The 22,911-nt window shown below is 40.3% G+C and overlaps 1 protein-coding gene across 1 annotated transcript in view; it reads left to right on the top strand.

Annotated features, from left to right (window-relative positions):
- Positions 1-1,276: 1,276 nt before the first annotated feature.
- Positions 1,277-22,911, top strand: part of ZNF366 (zinc finger protein 366) — a 66,651-nt gene continuing 45,016 nt past the window's right edge. Inside the window, exon 1 of the mRNA XM_079144078.1 lies at positions 1,277-1,587. The gene's annotated coding sequence lies outside the window, so the exon portion shown is untranslated. The remainder of the gene's footprint in view (positions 1,588-22,911) is intronic.

Here is a 22,911-nt window from a genome sequence, read left to right as displayed (position 1 = left end):
GGGCCACCCATGCCAGGAATCCATGTGTCTCACCAGTGTCGGTGCATGGTGAATGCAGGGAATCAGACTCTGTCCTGGCTCTGACAAATTGCCAAGTAACAATATCATGTTCTCTTTGAAACATGCACACACTTTCAGATTAATAGATCAATAGATGGCAGAGAGAGAGAGAGAGAGAGAGAGAGAGAGAGAGAGAGAGAGAGAGAGAGAGAGAGTCTTATAGACCCTTGCACCCAATAAGAGCCTCACATGGACACTGAATCAGAATCGTCCTTTCCCCCAACTCATGCGAGTGCCCTCTGCAATCAGGTGTAACTCTCCACTCCATTTTTTCACAATTTTTTTAAAATGAGGAAGCAGCTCAAGGCTGGTTTTTCTCGTGCTGCCACAAAGGTCCATGTAACTGCTGGTTCCTGTTTGTGGTGAAGATGGTCATAACCAGATGAATGAAGTACCCGAGGCAAATACAAAAACTGGAGCAATTTAAACCAAGCTTATTCCTAAGTGCTCCTTACATAGGATGCCTGTCCCCTGAACTCACCGGTCCCCTCCTTGGTAAAGGATGTTCCCTCCATTTTCTCTGCTCCTTCTAATCAGCTTCTCCATCCTCTTCCAAAACCGGTGGCTAATTTACATAAGATCTACGCTGCTTCACAGTGGTTTGAAAACAAATTAGAAATAGCCCTCCAGTTTTCCAGAGGTGACTACATCCAAGAAGCCTTAGGAATGTAAAGAATAGGACAATGTAAACAACAGCTCTGTGATAACTATGTTTGCAGCACCGTGGTAAGTGGCTTCTTTTCCTTTTTCGTCCATCAGCAAAGATGGAAGCTGGATTTGGTCCACTGCATAAAGCTCAGTGACCAGTGCATAAATCTGCTATTTGATCCTGGAAGAACTCTAAGGATCTAGAGGTAGCCGAGGAATTGCAGCAATGCTGGTGTTTCCAAGGGCCTAGGAAAAGCAAAAAGTCCTGGCTGTCCAGCCACGAGGCCCCGTCTCCCAGGCTGTAGGTTTGCCTCAGTTAGCACAACGGACCAGGCGTCCCCTGCTCAGAGTCAACATGACAGGATTTGTTCCCTTTTGGCTGTGTCAGTTCTGCAAACCAGATATGAGAGGCTGCAAACTCAGGAGAGCCTGCCTTTCTGGAACACCATTTATTTGAACAGGACAGGCCACTAAGGCGTTTTCGTCTTTTTAAAGCTCCCAGGGCAGAAAGCATATTTGAGGAATTCTTTCTTTCAATTTTTTTTTTTTTTTTTTTTTGCCCCTTCCAACATTTTGTTTAAGAGAAAATGAGATGTCTATCTTCTGTTTCCTTATTTTTTTTCAGGAAAGCAAAGGGTTGTTGACTTCCTCCCTCTCCCCTCCCTTCCTTCCTTCTTCCCGAAGGTACTCATCTGAGAAAAAGAGAACGAAGTATTGTTCCTGTTCTTCTTAAGTCATTTGAAACACTGTCCCTGCGAGTTCTTTAAGTTCCTTGCAATCTGTACACAAGAGAAAGAGGGAGAGAGGGAGAGAGACAGAGAAAGCCAGGGACCAGGTAAAGCGGTGGGGCTGCTGCAGCCATTCTGACCTCAGGAGCTGGTAAGTTACCCACACAATCCTTTCTGCTTCCATTTCAAGGTCCTTGGGATGGAGACTGCCCTGGGCATCTTCCACAGAAACACCTTCCTGGGTGTAGTCCTTAATCACAGGGCGACTGATAGATGACCCAGAATTTAAGGTTATACTTTTTTTTTTAAGGAGAATACTGATGTTTTGTGGATCTGAGGCTGACAGAACTGGAAATAGAATTGCTTTGGGGTTAAGGAAGACACTGTGTGAAATATGAATTTTGGCACAGATAACGTGGCAAGGTTAACCAGGAGCCACTGAAGTGTGTGATGTGTCCTACTGGAGAATTCACTCCTCCTCAGCGCTGTGCCCTGGGAACCTTCTCAGGGAGTCTGTTAAGAACTGTGGTTCACTCTGGGATTTTTATTACATATTGTCTGGATTAAGTTGCCCTTCTCTTGTTCTTTTCTTTCCATTCGGCACCTGATCCCCCAAAAGGGGATTGTTAATTTGTGACTGTTATTCTGCGTCAATGAAGTAGGAAGGAAATATAAGAAGGGAATGTCTCTTTGGAACAGTACTTGGAGAGGGGCTTAGGTGTTCAGGTACCACATGTGGGTTGAATGTAAATTTGTGATTGACTGTTGATGGAAGATGTCATCTGTCACACAAAAGGAGGCAAAGATTTTGGGGCATGTAGCTTTAGTTTTGGAAACCAGCATGCATCTAGAATGGGATGATTAAGATTAATCGCTTTGTCAGTAGGAGTGAAAAACGAAGCCATAGATGTGATTGAAAAACATTCACTCGGTGCCTGGTTTTCCAAGCGCCAAATAGAACACAGCAAGCTAGTGGAGCTTAGACACACGAACAGTTTCTAAAGACTCAACTTGCTTCCATTAAATTCGTTGGAAAGGATAATGTTACCAAGAACTCATTACCACAAGCCGTGAGGGAGCCGAGATCATGTTGTCAAAAATAGGTCAGCAAGGTCATTCCAAAAGACTCTGTGTGTTTACTGGTATCAATAATTTAACTCAGAGAGGTGCTAAATGGGTGAGAGGAAACAGCCATGCATATATTTTACAATATTAGTTTCTATGAAATGTACTGGCAGACATTTCCTGGGATGTGAAGAGTATAATAAAAATAGCTGGACTCTCATTTTAAAATTAATTTGGCCAAATTATGCTTTCCCCACAATCGAGTAATTAATCTTTATGTGAAACTGAGCCATCATCTTAATGAGAAAATACGATGGAACTGGACTGTTATGTAGGAACAAAAGTTCCATTAGTCCTCCTATTTTCAAAGAACTTTCCTTAGAGTCACCATAAAAGAGGAGTGATTAGTGTTTGCCTGCTTGAGGATGCAAAGCGATTCTAAGGGTAGTCGCTGGTGGTTTCTAGTTCCCTGCCACCTACCCCAACCCCCTGTCTCATAGATCTTCAAGTCAAAAAGTAGCCAAGGCTGATCATCTTGGGCATTTCACATCATTTATCAGCAACTGTGATCCTAGAAAATAAGGGCTGCGATCTTGACTTGCTTCTTTCGGTTTCATTTTTCCTTGATAATGTTTAATGTTGGACCCAATTAAAACAACAGCACGAGACACTCTCTAGTTTTAGTTATTAAATAAAAGTATTGGATGCAACATGAATGAAAGCAGTCACTCTGACCAAAGACAAGAAAGGCAAAGGTGGGAAGGCCACTCTAGCACCGTCTTCACTGTGACTTGAGTTTAAGGAGTGGGGAACATGCAATTTTCTTTAAGAGAAAAAATATTTTCAATATTTCTGTGTACATTGTAATGTCATTGCCATGAGAATGTTGCTGACTGGACACTGGGGGGAAAGTTGCCTACCTGAGGACAGTAGCCACTGACTAGTTTAGGCTATGTCGCTACCACTCAAACTACCTTAATTCAACTCCAAGGAGAGAATTGGCATTTCTGGAAACTTCCAGAGTGACTGTTCTCTGGGGTCATCAGAGGCACTTTTGTGGCATCATTAGGGGAATTCCAGTTTGGAATGATGCAGAATTTGACTCACACAAGATTTTGTTAATTAATTTTTGCCAAAAGTATATACATAACTTGTTCCCAATTTGTTGTATGCTTTTTTCCCCCCTCAAGGTGCTGGCCATTGAACCCAGGACCTAGTGCATGCGAAGCACACACTCTATCACTTATCTACCCCCTCAGCCCCAATATACAGTTGAAATTATGTGAGGATATATGTCCTGCAGCTCTGGGTGCTGGAACTTAAATCAGAGTCAACAGAACATCAAAAGCACTTTGGTTCTGTTGTATGCAAATTTGGGTTGAATTCCAGCTTGATCACCTACTGATCATGGGCCTTAGGCCAGGTCCTTACCCTAAGTCTCAGTGTCTCCACACATAAAACTACATCAACATAACAGAGTTGTTCTGAGAATTAAATAAGATTATTAATATAAAGCAGTTAACATGATGCTTGACAAGTAGTAGGAGTCAGTCAATAACAGCTGTGATTTTTCAAGAGCCATTTATTAACACTGAAGAGTACCGTATTTTTACAAATAGAGTGAATAGAATTCAATCTTATGTAATTTGGATCATTATTCTTGATCAATGTTGTGCCAAGCATCTTTCAGAACAAAGTTTATTCCCCATAGGTGTACAGTTGGGCACATGCTGACACATTTTGGACTCCAAATTCTTATAAAAGAAGGTAGAGTTCAATGTATTGATATTCACCTCTGATTCTGGTAAAAGCACCAGCTTTAGCCTCACTGAAGGTCAGCTGTATCTGATAGAGCTCAGAGCAGGGGCAAGTTTGCTCTGGACCACGACTTAAAGGAATGTGCAGTAGACATGACGTGGCATTCTCCTCTCACCCACTTCCCAAAGCTCTCAAGTTCTGTGTTGTTGGTGACCTTTTCCCTGGCTGTAGAGGGCTGCAGATACTTATTTTGGACACCATGGTGGCTGTACCATGACTCAGCCAGAGAGAAAAGCCCTGGAAGTGACACATTCTCCCCCAACCCAGGGCTGAGCACACTTGGAGTTCCCTGTCCTCAAACATTCCAACAGCAACCCACTCACCTTCACACCAGTCAAGAGGACACCATGTCACACGGGGGTGTGGGTGGGGTGTGTTTGATCCAGCTGCTATTTTTTTCTCACTCTGAACGTCAATGCTTGTTAGTTCTACATGCTTGTTAGTTCATCAAATCATAATGATACTCTTCGTTAGGTCTTACATTTCTTTCCCCTTTCCAAAAGCAAAATGAGCAACAGCAAAAATAACTAAGAAATCTACCACCAACAGCCCAGAACTTTGAGTTTCTTATGTCAGAATAAAAGGCTCTGATACAAGAGGGACTTGTTTGAACACTCACCTTAGAGGAACAATTTGAAGCTGATTTCTTCTGCTCTGCTGTACAAAAGGCAACTTTTAATGTGGTTGGATGCAGCAGAAGCAAAAGCAGAGCACTTCTGTTCTGATCCAACCTCTGCCTCTCACTGTATGGTCAGTTGACAGGTTTCTTCATTTCCTTGGACCTTGATTTTCTTATCTGTGAAATGATGGAGAGATACTCAATCAGTGATCTGTGTGTGAGTGCTTAGCAGAATTCAGCTGGTTCCTTGTTTACGCTCCTCCTGCTGTGCCCACTGCCCAGGAAGACCTACCAGTTCTGCTGCTGATATCCTGACGCTGGTCTCTTGCTCCGTCTTCTTCAGGATGGCATGGATGCTAACTCTACATGCATGCTTTGAGAGCCATGCCTTTAAATGAAGCTTATATTCAGCACTGGATGTTCTCTTTTGAAGTTAGTTTTGAAGGTATTGGTTGTTATTCTAGAAACTTTTGGTATTACGGAATAAGAAATGTCCCAGCCAGTTAAGCAATCTGATGATACTGATCAGTGTTCAATAAGTATATATAATCAATTCTCTGTTTCTCTATATCCATGGCCTGGGGATTTAATCAACCACAGACTAGGGGAAAATGCCTCTCTACTGAATACATACATACAGACTTTTTTTCATTGTCATTATTCCCTAAATAATACAGTGTAACAACTGTTTACAAAAGTTACATTGTATTAGGGATCACCAATTATCTATAGGTCATTTTAAGTAAGTGGGAGGGTGTGTGTAGTTTATATGCAAATACTAAGTCACTGTACAGAAGGGCAGGGATACCAAGGAATGACTATATAAACCATGAAAGAATCAGTTATTTGGGACTATAAATATTATAATTCTGTATGAATAACACTTTTAATGTATGCATTTCTTTATCATTTGCATCTTACATATATATCTTTCATTATCAAGAAAAGACAGATATTAAATCTTTCCTATTTTCTTTTTTAGACTATTAGTAGGTTTGATCTCGTAAGATTTTGCTTTTTAAACTGTCTTACCCTATGTGCTATGTTCAGCTGGTCTTCGGAGTTATATCCTTCTCCCTAAGTTAACAGTGATGTGGAAAGGCAAAAGAATTGATAATGGCATTTGAAAAATCAGCACTCAGGTCATGTTAAATTGACTTTCATTATAAGAAAAATGTGTACCTTATTTAAAAAGTTGTTCTAATTTTTCTGATCTACCTTTCCTGATCTTACCTCACTCTCCCGTCATCTGTCTACATGGTTAATGAAACAGAGCAGTGAACACAGGTCTCCATCTGACAAGAACACAAAGACCACCACACTGACGTGTCCTCTCAGAAGCTGCTAACTTAATGATGACTCTTTTTACAATTCAAAAACCAAATTCATTGACACAAAACAATGATATTTAGATAAAAGAATAAAACTATATCTTCATCAGGTGGTCATATAACCAGAAAGTAAGTGCCACAAGGACAAGGACTTTGTTCTATTCACTGCTGTTTTGTGCCCAGAATAGCACATAGCCTTTGATAGATGCACAATAAATATCTGTTGAATAGATGAATTAATGAATAAGTGGATTGTTGAGTGAAATATGCTATCTTTAATCATGCAAAATGAAGCAGTTAATTAGTAAAAAAAAAAAAAAAAAAGTTTGTTAAAAGTTTTGGAGTCTAGATAATGCCAAACAGTCAGCTTGAGAGATGTATTCCTCACCTGAATTGACTGGAATCATGTGGGTTTGCTCTACCATTTTGTGCACGGGGCTGCTACAAGTCTGTTAAAAAGTCATCTTTGCAAGGACTCTCCCCACCCCATTTGGGGGAGCTAAACATTTATCAGATAGACACACTGAGACACTGTTAGTTGCATTTTATTTCCATGTGTTTTCTGGGCAGATGAAGGGTTAGCAAATTGTTTTTGGCAAGACAGAGAAAATGATCATTTGTTTTTCCTTGACTAAAAGAGATGTGAGCCAGGATTCAGCCTTGAGAATGTGCAGTGCTCTGGTTTACCGTGGGCAAAGCTGTAAATCCAAGTTAAAGGGATGTCACTAAGGGTGAGTTTACAGAACACCATGGGGTGAATTTTGGGACAGAAATGTGATATCCTTGCTGAGCACAATACTATTTCTTTTATTTAATTAAAGACAATGAAGATAGCCAAAATACTTGATTGCGGCAGTTTTACATTTCTTTGGCAAATTTAAAGTGATAAATAGAAATGTTTAATAACAAATTGGGATTTTGGATGATTCTTATTACATTTAACACCTTTGGAGTCCAAGAGTTCTCTAATTTATAGTAGTAACTGAAAAAGCTTTCCCTATTCACATTGATAAAGCCTATCTCTTTAGTGTTGAGTACCAGGAGACACAAAGGCAATTCTGACCCACTCTCCTGCTTCCCTGATGCATTGTGTCCCCATTTTGACCTCATTTTATGTGGTCACTGATACCAAGTGGAAATTAATATAACAACAGCAGCCCCAGCAGCACCAACATCAATGACTGTGTCGTGAGGAGTCATTACCAAGTTTGGGGACTTCCAAGATGCATTATTCCACCGAATTCTCCCATTCTAAGAAGTAAATGCTTTATTCTTCCCATCTTAGAGAAAGGCAAAAACATCTTTTTTAGACAAATAATCCAGAGGAAGTAAGTGCTTTTCTTCACTAAACTGTTGTTGCGGTTTTCAGATTTTGCATGAAGGAGAAAAGGTCAACAATAGCTAATCATTATTTAAAAGTTAAATGTCCACTCAGGCAATACCCTTCAAATGTAGTCCAGGGACCAGCAGTTTGGCATCCCCCAGAAGTCTGTGAGAGAGGCAGATCTGCAGGCTCCACCCCAGACTTGCTAAATCAGAAACCACCTTTTAACAAGACCTCTAGATGACTCAGTTGCGTGGTCAAGTTTGAGTAGCACTGACTCAATGGTTTTGACCTGTTGAACACATCCTGATCTTGGAATGTGTGTCCTTATTCCAGGGAGTTACAAAGCCATTAGTTAATATTTTCCATGTCCAAGATGGCGGAACTCTCGGTTAGATAGTGACATTACTGTACAAGGGCTCATTCTCTTCAGCTTTGAGCAACATTACGCATGCTGATTGTGGTCTCAACCAGCAAGTTAACTCTATACCAAAAGATCATATGCTCAGGTAAAGTCAGAGTTTGGGTTTTCAAATCTGTTCAGAGCGTGGGAATCAAAGTTGCCTGGGGAGGATTCCTAGGCCCTTCCCTAGACTGAAGGAGTCTGGGTGGGAACCAAGGCTCTGCACATTACTCAAGGCACTGGTTCAGGATAGGAAAATCTCCAGGGAGGGCAGTGGTGCAAATTTGGGAGAATTGCCCTAAAAAGGAGTTCAGCTTTTTTTCAGTGGCTTGAAAAAAAATACATAATTAGAAAGCATGGGAGAGAGCGCATTGTAGTTTTCCAGGGAGAATGGGTACTCGGCCAGCTTCTTCCTTGAAAGCTCCAGAATAGGGGCAAGGAATCCTGCTGAGACCCTTGTGCTGTGCTCTGGGAGGGGAGAGGGACCCTGACCTCCAGCATCCCAGCCAAGGAGGAGATGCCAGTACGCTCACCTCACTCTTCCCACTTAGAAAATGCTGCGGAAAGAATCCTTAGAGTTTCCTTTGCTCTGGGGACTCACCGTTCTCTCTTGGAACAGAAATCAAGAGGGGACTATTGTTGGAGGGGTGGGGAAAGGAAACAGGGCCGGAAGGGAGCAAGGGAGAGGACCGGAATAGCCTCTGGTTGCTGCAGCCGGGAAGAAACGGGGCCTCTGCCTAAATGGAGATGGTGGCTTCTCCCCCTTCACTGAGACCCTCTGGCCTCCTTCCACGGGAAGTGCAGAGAGGCTTTGCTGTGTTAAGGCTGCTTTGTGGTTCGGTTACCACTGCAGGGCCCATCAGGTTGTTTCTCACTGGCAGTTCTTCTCCTTCAGGGAGTTTCCTCCCTGCAGCAGAGTGGAGACTCCTTCCCCTCACCCCCAGCTCCCAGAGAACTTCCTCAGTTCATGCAACAAGTACGAGAAGAGGTCTTCTAGCATTATCCTAAGCCGTGTATACATGGAGCATTTGCAGTACTAAGGAGCACTATACTTAACCCAACAGGATAAGGTTCTGAGATGTTAGAATTTGACTTTGTAGGATAAGGAACACACACAAAGTTCAAAGAGGTTACTAGCCAGTCTATCTAGAATCTTGCCTTCTACCTAGCTTTGCAGGAAGCTGGGCACAGAGGGACTGCTCTGTGCACCATCTTTGTTGAGTCCCGGCAATGCAGCATGCACATGGGCTTCTCCTCCAACACCGTCCAGCCTCCTGGCACACCAGTGATGTCACGACATAATCCCTCATCTTTAGTGGGGTGCAGGTCTCCAGGGACTTGTCTACTGGCTGCAACCTGGGCCCTGGATCTGAACAGGGATATTGGAGAAGGAGCAGAGAGCCTAGTTTTAGGGAAAGAAGGTGCAGTCGATCATTTTGAAGAAGACAATCTCATTTCTGTGTGACTTTACACCCTCCATCTGCTCAGACACACCCCACTATTTAACATGAATTACACACGGGCTCCTTTGTGCCTCTTCTGAGTCTCCTAGGAGAGGAATTTTGGCATCACATCTTTAATACATGCAATTGGGAAGGACATTTAACAATGAGCAGATCCTATCCTAGTTTTGTACATAAAGTACCAAATATATTTGCTCTTGAACCAATAGAGATAACTTGTGAGGGGGAGATGTTTTACTTAATAGTTATCTCTTATGTACATGCCACAAGTGCCTTACACACATACGTATAAACATATGGTCTACCTCAAATTGCTGAATCTTATGGAAGATTAAGGGCTCAGGGATTAGCCCTGAATTGTTCATTGGCATCAAGAATGTAGTACCTGAGTCTTGGTTCCCTATATTTCCAAATAGATTTACTATCTTAGTATATTTTTCAAAATGATTTACATAGAGTTTGATTTTTGTTAACTAGTGGCATCTGGAAGAAGATAAGAAAAGATTTAAGTACTATTGAGAGCAATTCATAAAGTTCTTCCACTTTCCATGTGTCATTTTGAGAATGTAAGTAATGCAGGAGAGAAAGCTAAACTTGCAGTCAGAGAATAAAGGTTGAAGTGTGCTCACTGACACATGAATAGATGGCAGATCAGGGAACCCAAATGCAGATGGGAATTTAGTGTACGATAAAAATAGCACTGGATATCAGAGGGGAAGTTGGATTGTGTAATTAATGATGTTAGGACAACTGAGTAGCTATTTAGGAAAAAAACAAACATATTCTTACTTTATTTCTTAAAATAAATTCCACATAGGTCAAAGTCATAAAATGTTAGAAATAAAAACTTACTGTGTCCCTAAATTGTACTAAAAATTGTCTTTTAAAAAATGAAGGCATAAAAATACTGGAAAAATGCAGAGATTTGTTTTTTGAATCAGAGTAGGGAGGAGCTTGCTAGTTTTACTTGAAAGTCTTAGCATTTATTACACATTAAAATGAAAAGTTCCTGCAGGTCCAACTCAGTGAACAAGATCAAGACAAAAAACTAGGGAAAACATTTATAAAGTGCATCACAAAAAGCCTAATATAAACAGAAACACAGGCAAATGACATGAAACAGATTTCACACAAAATGAAACATAGCTGGCTTTTAAACATGTTAAAAATAAAAGATACTCATCCTAATTTATAATAATAAAATGCAAACTAAAACTCTGAGATGCAAATTTTTGCCTACCTGACTTTCAAATACGAAACCTTTTGCCAGGTGTGGTGGCACATGCCTGTAATCCCAGCAGCTCAGGAGGCTGAGGCAGAAGGATAACAAGTTCAAAGTCAGCCTCAGCACTTAGCAAGGCCCTAAGTAATTCAGCAAGACCCTGGGGATGTGGCTCAGTAATTAAGAGCCCCTGCGTTCAACCCTTGGTACAAAAAAAAAAAAAAAAAAGGAAAAAGAAAAGAAAACGTTCTGTGCACACTTGCTTCTGGGATTCTGGAGAGTGCTTTCAGAAAGTTCTGGTGTAATTGCAATTTAGGAAAACTTCTACAGAGGCCAATTTGTGAATGTCTATCAAAATGTAACATTGAATCCTCTTGGAATTTATCCTACAAATACACTTATGATGTGCAAAAAGACATACCCACACTGCAACATATTTGCCATAGCATTATTTAGGACAGAAAAAAAAATAGATATTAGCACAGTTTTCCATGAGTAATAGAATGGCTAAATTAAGTACAGTACATTTGTACAATGGAATATTAGTCAACCCTTATAAAGGAGGGAACAGAATATAAATGAACTCCAGGTTTATGATCAATTGATTTGACAAAGATGAAGGTAATGCAATGAGAGATGGACAGACTTTTCAATGAATGATACTAGAACAATTAAATATCTAAATGCAAGAGAAAAAATAGACTCTTATTTCACACGACACACTTATGAACTTGAAGTAGACCATAGACCTAAATAGAAGAATTAGAACTCTCAAATTTCTAAAAGGAAACATAGGAGAAAATCTTGGTAATTTGGGATTAGGCAAATATTTCTTAGTTAAAACATGAAATGCTTAAATAACAAATGAAAAAATTGATAAATTGAACTTCATCAAACTTAAAATCTTTTGCCCCTCAAGAAAAAGATAACTTTATAAAAATGAGCAGACAAGCCCCAAACTAGGAGGAAATATATTCAATACACTTATGTAGTAAAGATTGGTTTATACACTACATAAATAATTATTTAAATCTGGTAATCGTAAGACAAACAAAAATAAGCAAAAGTTTGAATATTTATTGAAAAGAGATATTTCAAAATTAGATTTGGGTGATGGTTGAACAACTACATAAATTTTCTAAAACTCATCATACTGCATATTTTTAAATTCTTGAATTCTGTATTATGTAAATTAATTCACAACATGGGGGTGTGAAGAATAAGGCAGCTCTATATGTTCTGATAATGGAGGAATCGCCAACCTGTAGAGTTCTGTATTAAAAAAAAAAAAAAAGAAACCAAGATGCTTCCATTGTATAAAATGTGATCATTTTTTAAAAGTCTATTTCGTATGTATAGAACATCTCTGGAAGGATACAATAGACTTGCTAATAGAATCTGTCTTTAGACAGGGGAATGAGATGGGATGGAAGATGGTTGTAAGGGAAAAACTTAACTGCATCTCCTTTTTGTACCCAATGAGAGAGAGAGAGAGAGAGAGAGAGAGAGAGAGAGAGAGAGAGAGAGAGAAAGAAACAAAGAGAGAGATTGATTTTTGAATCCCTGGTCAGTCATACTGGTGCTATGACCACAGGCAAATAAGTGCCTGAGCCTGTTTCCTCACCTGAAAAATGAAGGGGTTGGACCAGTTGACCACTGAGGATAATCCTGATTTTTAAGTCCTATAATCTGAGAACAACAGTTCTTATTATCTTCACTTTGGAGATAAGAAAACTGAGATTCAGAGAGGACAAACCATCAGAAGTCATAACAGCTGCTTGGATCTGAGGGGGATGTGGAGTTATCACAGAGAGTTTGTATGTAGATATCAATACTCCCTCCTGGAAAAATGACCAAATAATATTTTAGAGGGATATGTACCTTTGTTTTTCAAATTTGGTTATGTTATGATAGTTAATTAACTACAAATTAAATATGTTACTAGATTCAAAATAGCTTTGATGTTTTGGGTTTTTTTTCCCTAACTTATTAGGAATTTGTAAAACGAGTTTATTTTGTTTATTTTTGTTTATTTTTGTGCTGAGAAGTTTGGGATCTACTTCTGGGACAAAAGTTGGCATTCACTAACTAATTTAGGGGAATATTTTGCTATATATGATAGGTTTGAATATCTGATCAAGTCTGGGAATTGTATGGAAATAGTCATAGTGTCAATTTTTTCCTTCCTCTGTTTGCAAAAAACTCCTGGTTTCTTCCTTGATTTTGTATATGACCTTGGGTAGCTTGCTTAACCTGTTTGTGTTCTAGTTTCCTCATCAACAAAATGCGGGAGAGAATGGCACCTACCTTCACAGGTGCTGTGGCAATCACAGTAGTGACTGCGTATGATGTCTTCAACACATTCTTGTTGCATAGGAAGTACTCAGCAAACAATGCTGTTCTTGCCACTGTTTCTCATGCACAGGTGATGCTCAATAAACATTTTGGGATTGAATGAGTAAGTGAACACGTGAAGCAGGAATAAAGGGCTAGTGATGCAATTCATCTGCATTTCCTAGGTTACAGACAGGACAGCAGGTTTTAGGCAGATACTATATTTGGGGTAATTGCCCAGATGAGCTCAAACTAGAGGAATGATAATATTTCTGGGTCTTTGGTTCAGCAGACTTTCTGAGTCTGTCACCTCTATGTGTTAGCAGCATCAAAACATGCATTTAGGAACCAGCAGGAAGATCTGCCCTTAGAGCCAATGTGAAAGTCCAGCTTCATTCCTCATTATCAACCGTAAGAGGAAACAAGCTCGTCAACTCCTGAATGGGAGAGAAGCAATGCTCTCTTGCCACAAACCAAAATGCTGAGGACCACAGTTATGCGAGGGTCAAAGGAGGTTAGAATGACCTTTCATAGCAACTTAAAATTTAAACCAGCTTAAAATTTCACTTCCAGCTCATCCCATGGATATTTAGATTTATTACATCAACAATCTTTTAACCTAATAGAAAAAGTTTTTTCAGTCCTTTGGTGTTTGCAAAGTGAAGCTTTTTAAATGATTGATTAAATTTATTTTTAAAACATAAAAATGGTACATATTAATAGAATGCCATGAGACTTGAGGTTTTGCCTCTAAAAGAAAAAGAACCTATTGCTACACTTTGAAAAGTGTGATACCCTGAGTCTTATCACAGACTGACATAGGTCTTTCTTTTTTTGTTTGTTTTTCTTCTTTTGCATTAAATTTTATTTTGGATTATCTATTACAATTTTGAATAATGCTTATGTGCTATAGTTGTCTCATAATGAATTATAACATTTTCTATTAATAGCAATATTGAAATCTATATCCTACAAAAAAATACATGTGACATAGTTATTTCTTAAGGCAAATAAGCCAATGAAGAAATCATCAGCTTCTCAGAACCATTTGCTTTTGCTGAGACCAGCAGTAGTAATAGTGGCAGCTACTACTCCTTGACAGTCCATGTGGGGAGGTTCTGTGCTGCCACTCCAGACACTAAAGTGGATAAGGCCCAGTCTGAGCCTTTCAGAAGTTTCCAGAAAAATTAAAGTTTCTATGGAATGGAGAGGAATATACTTCCCTGACACTTCCATCCACTGGCCCTTTTTCTGCCACTGGAATCACATGGAACAAGTTCAGTCGTTGTGAGTGTCAGCTCTTTGAAGTATTTAAACATAAGCCATCAAGCCCTCAGCCTCCAACAGACCTCCTTCTGAACACACCAGGTGACTTTGGTCATCTCAATGAGGCGGGGCTGTAGTCTCTTCGCCAGAAGGCCATACTCCTCTGCATACTCTCTGATTTGACCCTGTCCGTAATGTTTAGCTTATAACATTCCCCTTCCTTTGCCATTCCAATGGTTTTGGCCAGTAAAGGATAGAGCTGGGGTCTCTGAGGCCCATTTTCAGATCTATAAGAAACTTCTGGAATTCTCCCTCAGGAAGTCAGGTGAAGGGACCTGGAGTAAAACAGTAGAAGGAGAATTATTGATTTGACTTGCTATTTCTGTAGATCTTCAGTTCCAGTCTTATCTCAGGTCTCTCTCCTTCCTCGGTACAATATCTTACCAGTGATAAGATATCCTTTCTCTGAGAATAGTTTACCAGTGTCATTTAGAAAACCGAATACTAGTATAATTACAATTTATCAAGAGCTTTTGTTTTGTTTGGTACCAGGTACTTTATATTTCTTACTTTATATTGTAATAACTCTGCAAGATGAGTTATTATTTTTTCATCCTCCATTTTTGCATATGAGGAGATTGAGGCTCAGAGATTAAGTAACTTGCCCTAGTGAGTGGGAAAGAGAGAATCCAAACTGATGCTGCCTGACTTCTGAGTTTATGCTCCTTCTACATGTCCCAAACTCTGTGACACAACACACTTGAACATACTTAGAACTTCACCTAGCTACACTAGGTACTTAATAAATGCTGGTTTCCCTTTCTCTCATCTTCCTCCCTTTTCCTCTCAATAATCACATGTGACCTACAAATAAGGAAGAGAACTTTGAATTGATGTGACACATCCCTGAGGTAGTCAGATAACATGAATTCTGAAAGGATTGCTTTTAGCCATCCAAGCCCTTCTGTGGAGCCATGGACAGCTCCAGGAGGCCTCTGTTAACACCTTCCAGGCCAACTGGTGGGAGGTCAAGGAATGGAATGTCTGAGAATTCTTTCTAGATGATTCCCACCCCTTATAGCTTCTTCCTCTTTCTTCAAATAATTTTATTCATTCTCCAAACTACCCAGTTAAGTTCAGTGTCTTTTGAGCTTTGTGGTGCCTTAGACCTGGTCTTGCCTCTTTGGATTCTGAGTCCACAAGTCAAGGCAAGAAGTAGATAGCAAGGAAGTTGTCCTCAGGGTGGTCTTCTCTTTGGTTCCTCCAACCTCCAGTGTGGTCCTTTGTGCATCTCTTAAAGTTTCTGTTATATCACCAGCAGCAGCTACTGTACTCAAGGCCAGTAGTTCTCAACTGGGGACAGTCCAGTTCCCTCTGGAAGCACTTGGAAATAGCCAGGGGGCTTTGTGGTCATCACAATGGCTGGGGGTACTTTTGGCATCTAGTGGCTGGTGGTAAGCAGGCCTGTTATAGTTCTGCAATCTACACCATAGTCTGGCACCATACAAAAATTAACCCTCACAAAATAGCAATACCACTCGCCCATCTGGGATCATGACTTTCTTCTCACCTTGACCCTCTAGGTCCAGCTCAGTTCCTAGCCCTCCACAGATTCTTGGTACAGATCTTTTGAACAGATATTCTCTTTTCTCACCTTGCCGTATTTCTGCATGTTTCCTGTCCCCCTCGAAGTTCTGAAAGAGCATTTTTCTTGACTCTAATTTCAGGAAACACCTTTAAAGGTTGAAGCCTTATTCGTCTCTATTGCATTTCTCTTTCCTTTCCCTCTTCTCAGTTTTCGACAATTTGGAAACCAAAGTACTAATGAATGCCTTGTAAATAGATCAATTAGATTAACCTTTTGAGTATAACTTGAAGACATGACTTTTGAGAATCATTTTAAGTGGGAACATTTTCCCCAAAGTAGATTAAATGCTCTAAAAAGCTATCAGATCCATGGCTTAAATGAATAAGTTGTTAAGTGATGAACTCTAAGTGACTTAATCAAAGTAGCAACAGTGACCCTGTTGGCTTCCCCCTTGTAAGGAGCAGTGAGGAAAGAGCTAAAGCTGGAGGTCTGACTGTCTTTGTCATTCATGCTGAAATGTCAGGAATCTAGGCACTAAGTACACCAAGGACTCCAACTCCAGCCAGGATAGATGACCCATTAGAGGAGAGTCAGCACTGGGTTCCTGCAGGGTTCCTGTGCTGGATCTTGGTGACAGATGCATGCTGTGATCATGCAGGACCTTCTCCTGACTGGAAACTTTCGAGTTCATTGGTTTTACTTTCTGACTGATTCCCTTGAGAAGACCCTTAGCTCCTTTCCCTTTTGTAAATTTTGCAGAGAAGGTTCTCTTCCCTTCATGGGCATTCCCAACTCTGCCCCACTCAGGGGCTCTCCCATTTTCTTAAAGGATGTAGGGAACACTTTAAAATGTCTTAAAGTTCATTTTCATTCTTTGCAAACGAAAAACATCTCTCTGAAGAGCTGCATTGCCCATGACTGGGAAGGATCTGTAAACAGAGAAATTTGGTAAAGGAGGAAAGAACTAACACTTATTTAGCAATTGCCATGTGCCATGCATATTACCTATGAGGAATCTCGTTTTAATCTTCCTCCAGATTCATGAAGTAGTATGTTAGGTAGCATAGACTAGGCTATGTTTCAATAACAAACAGGCCCTAAATTTCTCTTTGTGGAGAGAGAGAGAGAGAGAGAGAGAGAGAGAGAGAGAGAGAGAGAGAGAGAGAGAGAGAGAGAGAGAGAGAGAGGTTTATTCCTCACTTTATTGCATATCATTTTACATTGATCATATGTGGCTTTGACCCTGGTCATCTTAACCAATGGAAGAACTATTATCTGAAACATTTCAGATTGCTATGGTAGAAGGAAAGAATATGATGTGAAATCATGGACTATTTCTCAAAATTACACACAAAATAAAATGTCACTCATGCTTACACTTTATTGGCTAAAGCAAGTCACATGGCCACACCCACTTATAAAGGGGATAAGGAAATACATTCCAACCACATGCCCAAGGAGGAGAACCAGAATATTTGATGAGTAAAGTGTTATTATTCTTATTTTGTAACTGGGGAAACTGAAACCACTGCAACTTGGTGAAGCTGTATTTTGAAGCCAGATTTTGTCACATGGTCTTCTGAGCTCTTTGCTCTCCCACGGTGGGTGCTTTCCACAGCATGCTGTACTTGGTGTCTACCCTGCTCTCCAAATGCTACTGCTGGAGCTTAAGGGGTTATGCAAGTACACTGGGTGGTGGACTGGTTAAAGCCACATCAAAATTACTGTGGCTCAGTCATTATTTCATTTGCCCATTTCAGTTCTCTTTCAAGGGCTTCAACACATTTAGTGTGAAATTATCATGTAACAGAAATTTTATTTCTTAACACCTTCTGAATTCCTCTTTCAAATCCTGTTCTCAAGTGTCATAAATTTCCTTTCATGCTGCTTTTATTTGTTAAATAATGACAGAAGGGCCATTCTCTCCTCAGTTCAGTAAGGTGGCTACCTGGTGGATGTTCAAGATCCAGGAGAAAGGATACCCAAAATTTCTTCTATTACTTTCAGCAAAAACAATCTCCAGGAAAAATATCCTTGCTCAAAGGAACAACAAAATAACAAGACTGACTCCATTAGCCCTTAGAAAATTAATCCCAGTATTTCATCTCCCTGGAGCTCAGAGGACATGCTTTGTTAGGTCCGTTCTTCTCAGACTTTTCTATTCCAAGTACCCTTAATGGAAAAGAAAAATCTGAAAAGGTCTACTACAGCTGGAATTTGACTTTAATGTCTCCTGATGCTTTGCTTTCTGTTCCATTGCATACCCATGTTTGTTTGAATTTAAAAGTTTGTTGGTACTCAACACTACATAAAATGGATAGCCCAGAAGACATTCCAGCTGGCTCTATGGTTTCTATCATCTCTAGGAATGTGACCTTAAACCTTTCTCATCCCTTAACAACAATATGCTTATCATCTTGTCCCTGGGGGAGGACAAGATTTGCTGTCATTTTGGGAATCCATGGTGTGTGCCCCTTGGTGACTAAAGTACTCCAGAAGCTAAGACAGGATAAGGGTGAGGAGGAGGAAGAGGGGAGGAGAGGAGGGAGAAGAGGACCATGTCAATCAGGAACAAAGAAGAGCCAGTGCAGTCAAGGAGAACCCCCAAATGTGTCTTTAAAAAAGCATGGAAATATCTTGGAACTAACTTACTAATTAACACAGTTGCTAAAGAACTACATTTTTATTCATTATATTGCCTTTATACATTAAAAAAGATAAAGTACTTTGTTGGAAACAAAGCAAACTGTAGCTTGAGGCAAACTGTTTAACCTTGCTGATGTGCAGTGCATAACTCAAGTGCTGCTCAGCGTAATGAAGTGTAAAGTTTGCAAAAATCTTTGAAGGTGAGGAGTGCAATTTAAGTATTATGAATTATTAAGTAGAATGCCTATTTAGGAAGGAAATTCTCCAGTAGCATTCATTGTGTGTACCTTAACTAGCCATCAACACCTGGTAGAGCTGTTTGTCTAGTTTCATGACAGAAGGGATCCAGTGGTTGATCACCAAAAATGGAAAAATTGAAGAACAAGGAAATAAGCCAGGTGGTAACAAATGGAATGCACCATTCAGGCATTGGCTTGGTTCAGAGAGAGATTCCTGAGCTAGAGAAGGCCTCGTTTACTGGAATGGAGAAGCCTAGGGCCAAGAAATTGCTCAGAGGTACCCTGTCTTTTCCTGTACACGTGGAGATGCGCTCTGTGCTGGCTGCTGCTGCTGTTTTAGATCAGAATCTCAATTTCAGAAATAGCCTGGGTTGTGTCCTTGGAAAAGGAGGGAGTTGCGGGGTGTATTTGTATGTGGTAGGGAAAAGGAAAGGGAGGTGGGGAGGATGTTGGCAGGAGCCCTGTAGACGCTCTCTGGAACCAAACTGCTTCTGAAGTAGCTGACAGGTAGAGCCAAGCGGGTCTCGGAGATGACACAGGCCAGTTCTGCCTGTGAGAGCTGGACAGCTGGTTACCAGCTAGCCTATTTCTCAAGTATATAGGCCGAGCCCCAGTTTCTCATTCAACAGGTATGTATCAGGCAATAACCTGCCAGGCACTACTTTAGAGAGGGAACAAAAGACAAACAACCCTGCTCTCATGAAACTTGCTTTCTAGTGGAGGGACAATGAGTGAGATCAGTTATACAGTATGCAAGAAGGCACAGAGAAAAATAAAGTCGGGAGGAGAGAGAACAGTGAGTGTTGAAGGGCAGGGTTAAAGTGGCCTTACTGAAAAGGTGATATTGAGCAAAAACTTGAAGGAGGCTGAAGAGCAAACCATGTAGCATCCGGAGGAAGAACTGTCCAGCCAGAAAGAACAGCAAGGGCAAAGGGCCTGAGGTGGGCGAATGCTTGGTTTGTGCAAGAATCCAGCAGTGGCCAGCAAGGTTGGAGTGGACTAAGCCAGGGAAAGAGTGGTAGGGTGTGAGGCGAATGACACCAGGAAGAACCTTGTAGCCGCTGTGTGGACTTTGGCTTTTCTTCTGAAGAACATAGAAAATCGTGGGAGAACTTTCAACAGGGGAGTGACTTGATCTGATTTCCTTTTTAATAGAATCAGTCTCGACTGTTGTGTCGAGTGGGTTAAAGGGAGTCCGAGGGTGGAAGAGTTAGGAGGCTCTTGCAATAATCCTGGAAGGAAGCTACTGTGACTTGACCAGGGTAGGTAGGGGCCATGGAGTGATTGGACTCTGGGTCGACACAGAAAATGGAATTTGTTCATTCATTTGAGGGGGCTGTCCTGTGGTCTCTCCAGAAGCACATTAAGGAGCTGTGGAGGAATCATGGCGAGGGGTGTTCCTCCTACACTTGGGGGTAACAAAGGGAAAAGAATCATAGCTATAGCAGGCAGGCGTCTTCTTATTCTTCCTTTGTTCCCCCCTGTTAATTGAGGGTCAATTATGTATCAGGCACAACAGTGACCCTGAACTAGCAAGATCCCTGCCCTCGTAGCAGAGTCAGACATTAAGTGAATAATTAATAATAATTAAGTGAATAATCACCCAAATAAACATAAAATGACCACTCTGATATGTGATGAATGTCCGAATTGGTGTCTCTTTCCTGGTCAGAAGGTTCTGCAGAAGGGACACTTGAGCTGCCATTTGAATGCATACACAATGAATGCAAAGGGAGGCAGAAGGCTGGGAATAGTGTTGCAAGCTACAGAAATAGCATGTGCCAAGGTTCTGAAGGGAAGGGGACATGGTGTGTGTGAGGAATTGAGAGGAGGGAAACGCAGAAAGCATGGAGAACAGGGCCGAGAAGTGGATGGGGATGAGGGCAGGGAGGGACTGGAGGCCGTCTTTGGATTTTGAACTAAGGTCAGTGAGCAGCTGCTAAAGACCTTCGAGCAGGGGAATGGCATGGTCACGCTCGCCTATTGGCAAGCTCACCGTGGCTGCTGTATGAAGAATGAGTCAAGGGTATAGAGTAAGAATGAGGTGAGAGATCCTCTACGAAGCAATTGCAGGAGCTCAGGTGAGACCATGGGATCTGTGGAGGTCATGATGAGGATCGATGCAAAGATTTGAAAGGTATTTATTTATCAAGTAGAACTTAGTTTTAGATTGGCCATGAGGGCTGATAGAGAGGGTAAGTTCAAGAATAATTCCTAGTACCTTGTTTGAATCATAGTAAAGTGGATGTAAAATTTCTTACTTGTAAAACTCACCTACTTGTATTAGATCAACCACAGGGGAAATTAGAAAATTTATTTTTCTACAAATATTTAAAAATAAATACATATGATAGGATGGTTTGGCGTATATAACCTTAGTGGAGAAGGTTGGGTTAGGTGACCTCCCTCAGCCCTCTCCAGCCCCATGGCCTGGTTGTAAAATAAATTGATAGAGTCCTGCATGGAAAAGCAATCTCTAAACCAATGCCATTCTATAGAAAAACACACAATCTAATGCAAGCTGCAAAGGTAGCTATAAATTTTCTAGCAGCTACATTAAAAAGTAGGAGAAACAGATGAAATTAATCTGAATAATATATTTACTTCATCCAATAATCTAAAAGTATTACTTCAGCATGCAAGCTATAGAAAATTATTTGTGGGCTGGGGAGATAGCTCAGCCAGTAGAGTGCTTCCCTTGTAAGCACAAGGCCCTGGGTTCGATCCCCAGCACCCCCCCCCCAAAAAAAAAAAAAAAAAAAAAGAAGTAAGAAGAGGACATAGAATTGTCCTTTAAAAAAAAAAAATGAAAAAAAAAAAGAAAATTATTTGTAAGGTACTTTTATTTTTCTCCCTTTAAGCACCTTTTGAAATCCAGTGTGTATTCTACAAGCTTAGCATGTCTCATTTCAGATGAGCCACTTCTGTTGTGCTCAAAAGCCACATGTGGCTAGTGAGGATCAAGCTCACTAGCCACCATTCAAACCTGAGATCCATCTGCAAAACACTGGAAATACAGGTTCTTTCACAGTAATTTGAAAAGAGAGGAAGGCCTTAAATAGTGCCTCTTACTTCTTAAAAGTGAACACTTTTGTTGCTAATCAGCTGCGTGACTTTGACAAGATGTCTACCACTCCATGTTTACCACATGCAAATACTATGCAAATACTCATGCTTACCACAAGAAAGTGTGCTGGGCTGGGTAATGTATACTAACCTGTTCAGTCCTGTCGATGGGTTAACTTTAGGAAGTTCAAAGTCCTTACCCTTCCCTTCATCTTGTCATCACTCCTGAAGAGACCTTTAGACCTCTAGCTTGCTCCTAGATCTTCTATGATATTGGAAGTGTAGGTAACTAACTAGTTCAATAGTAAACTAACAACTCCCAGAATGGTTTTCATTCCAAAGAAAAATAGTTGGATAGTTTTAAGAAAATTTTAATACTGACTAGACATTCAAATGATAAATAAGACTATTGTTTTTGTTTTTTTTTTTTTTTTTGTATGCTGTAGTACTATGGCTAAGTTTTCAGAAATCCTTAGGTTTAAGAGGTACCTCCTGAAATCCATAACTGTATGTTCTGTATCCACAGAATCATCCAACCTCACATTGAAAATAATTTAAAAATGCAATTATAGTGAATGTGTAGACTTTTTTTTTACCATTAATCCTTAAACAATACAGTAGATCAACCATTTACATAGATAGCATTTACATCATATTAGGTATTATAAGTAATCTAAAGATGATTTGGCCTGTATAGAAGGAGATCTGTGGGTTTTATGCAAATACTATCCCACTTTACATAAGGCACTTGAGCATCCAAATTTTGATAGCTGAGGAGGTCCTGAAACCAGTCACCTAGAGATTCAGAGGGACAACTCTATTTGTAGATAAAACAATATGCTGTTGTGTGTCTACTTCCAAATCATTCCAATTGGGAATGGGTAGGTAAGGATGAAATGAGATTGATCATGGATCAAAACTGGGTTTCTACATGGGTATTCAATTATTATTCTACTTTCATAGGTCAAATTTTTCTATAATAAAATGTTTAAAAAAGAAGAAGAATCTAGCTGGGTGCAGTAGTGCACATCTGTAATTCTAGCTGTTAAAGAGGCTGAGGCAGGAGGATCACGAGTTCACAGTCAGCTTCA

This window comes from Sciurus vulgaris (assembly GCF_902686455.1).
Source record: "Sciurus vulgaris genome assembly, chromosome: 6".
Taxonomy (NCBI): domain Eukaryota; kingdom Metazoa; phylum Chordata; class Mammalia; order Rodentia; family Sciuridae; genus Sciurus; species Sciurus vulgaris.
The sequence above is the reverse complement of the archived record's forward strand: the minus strand, read 5'-3'. Positions and strand labels throughout refer to the sequence as shown.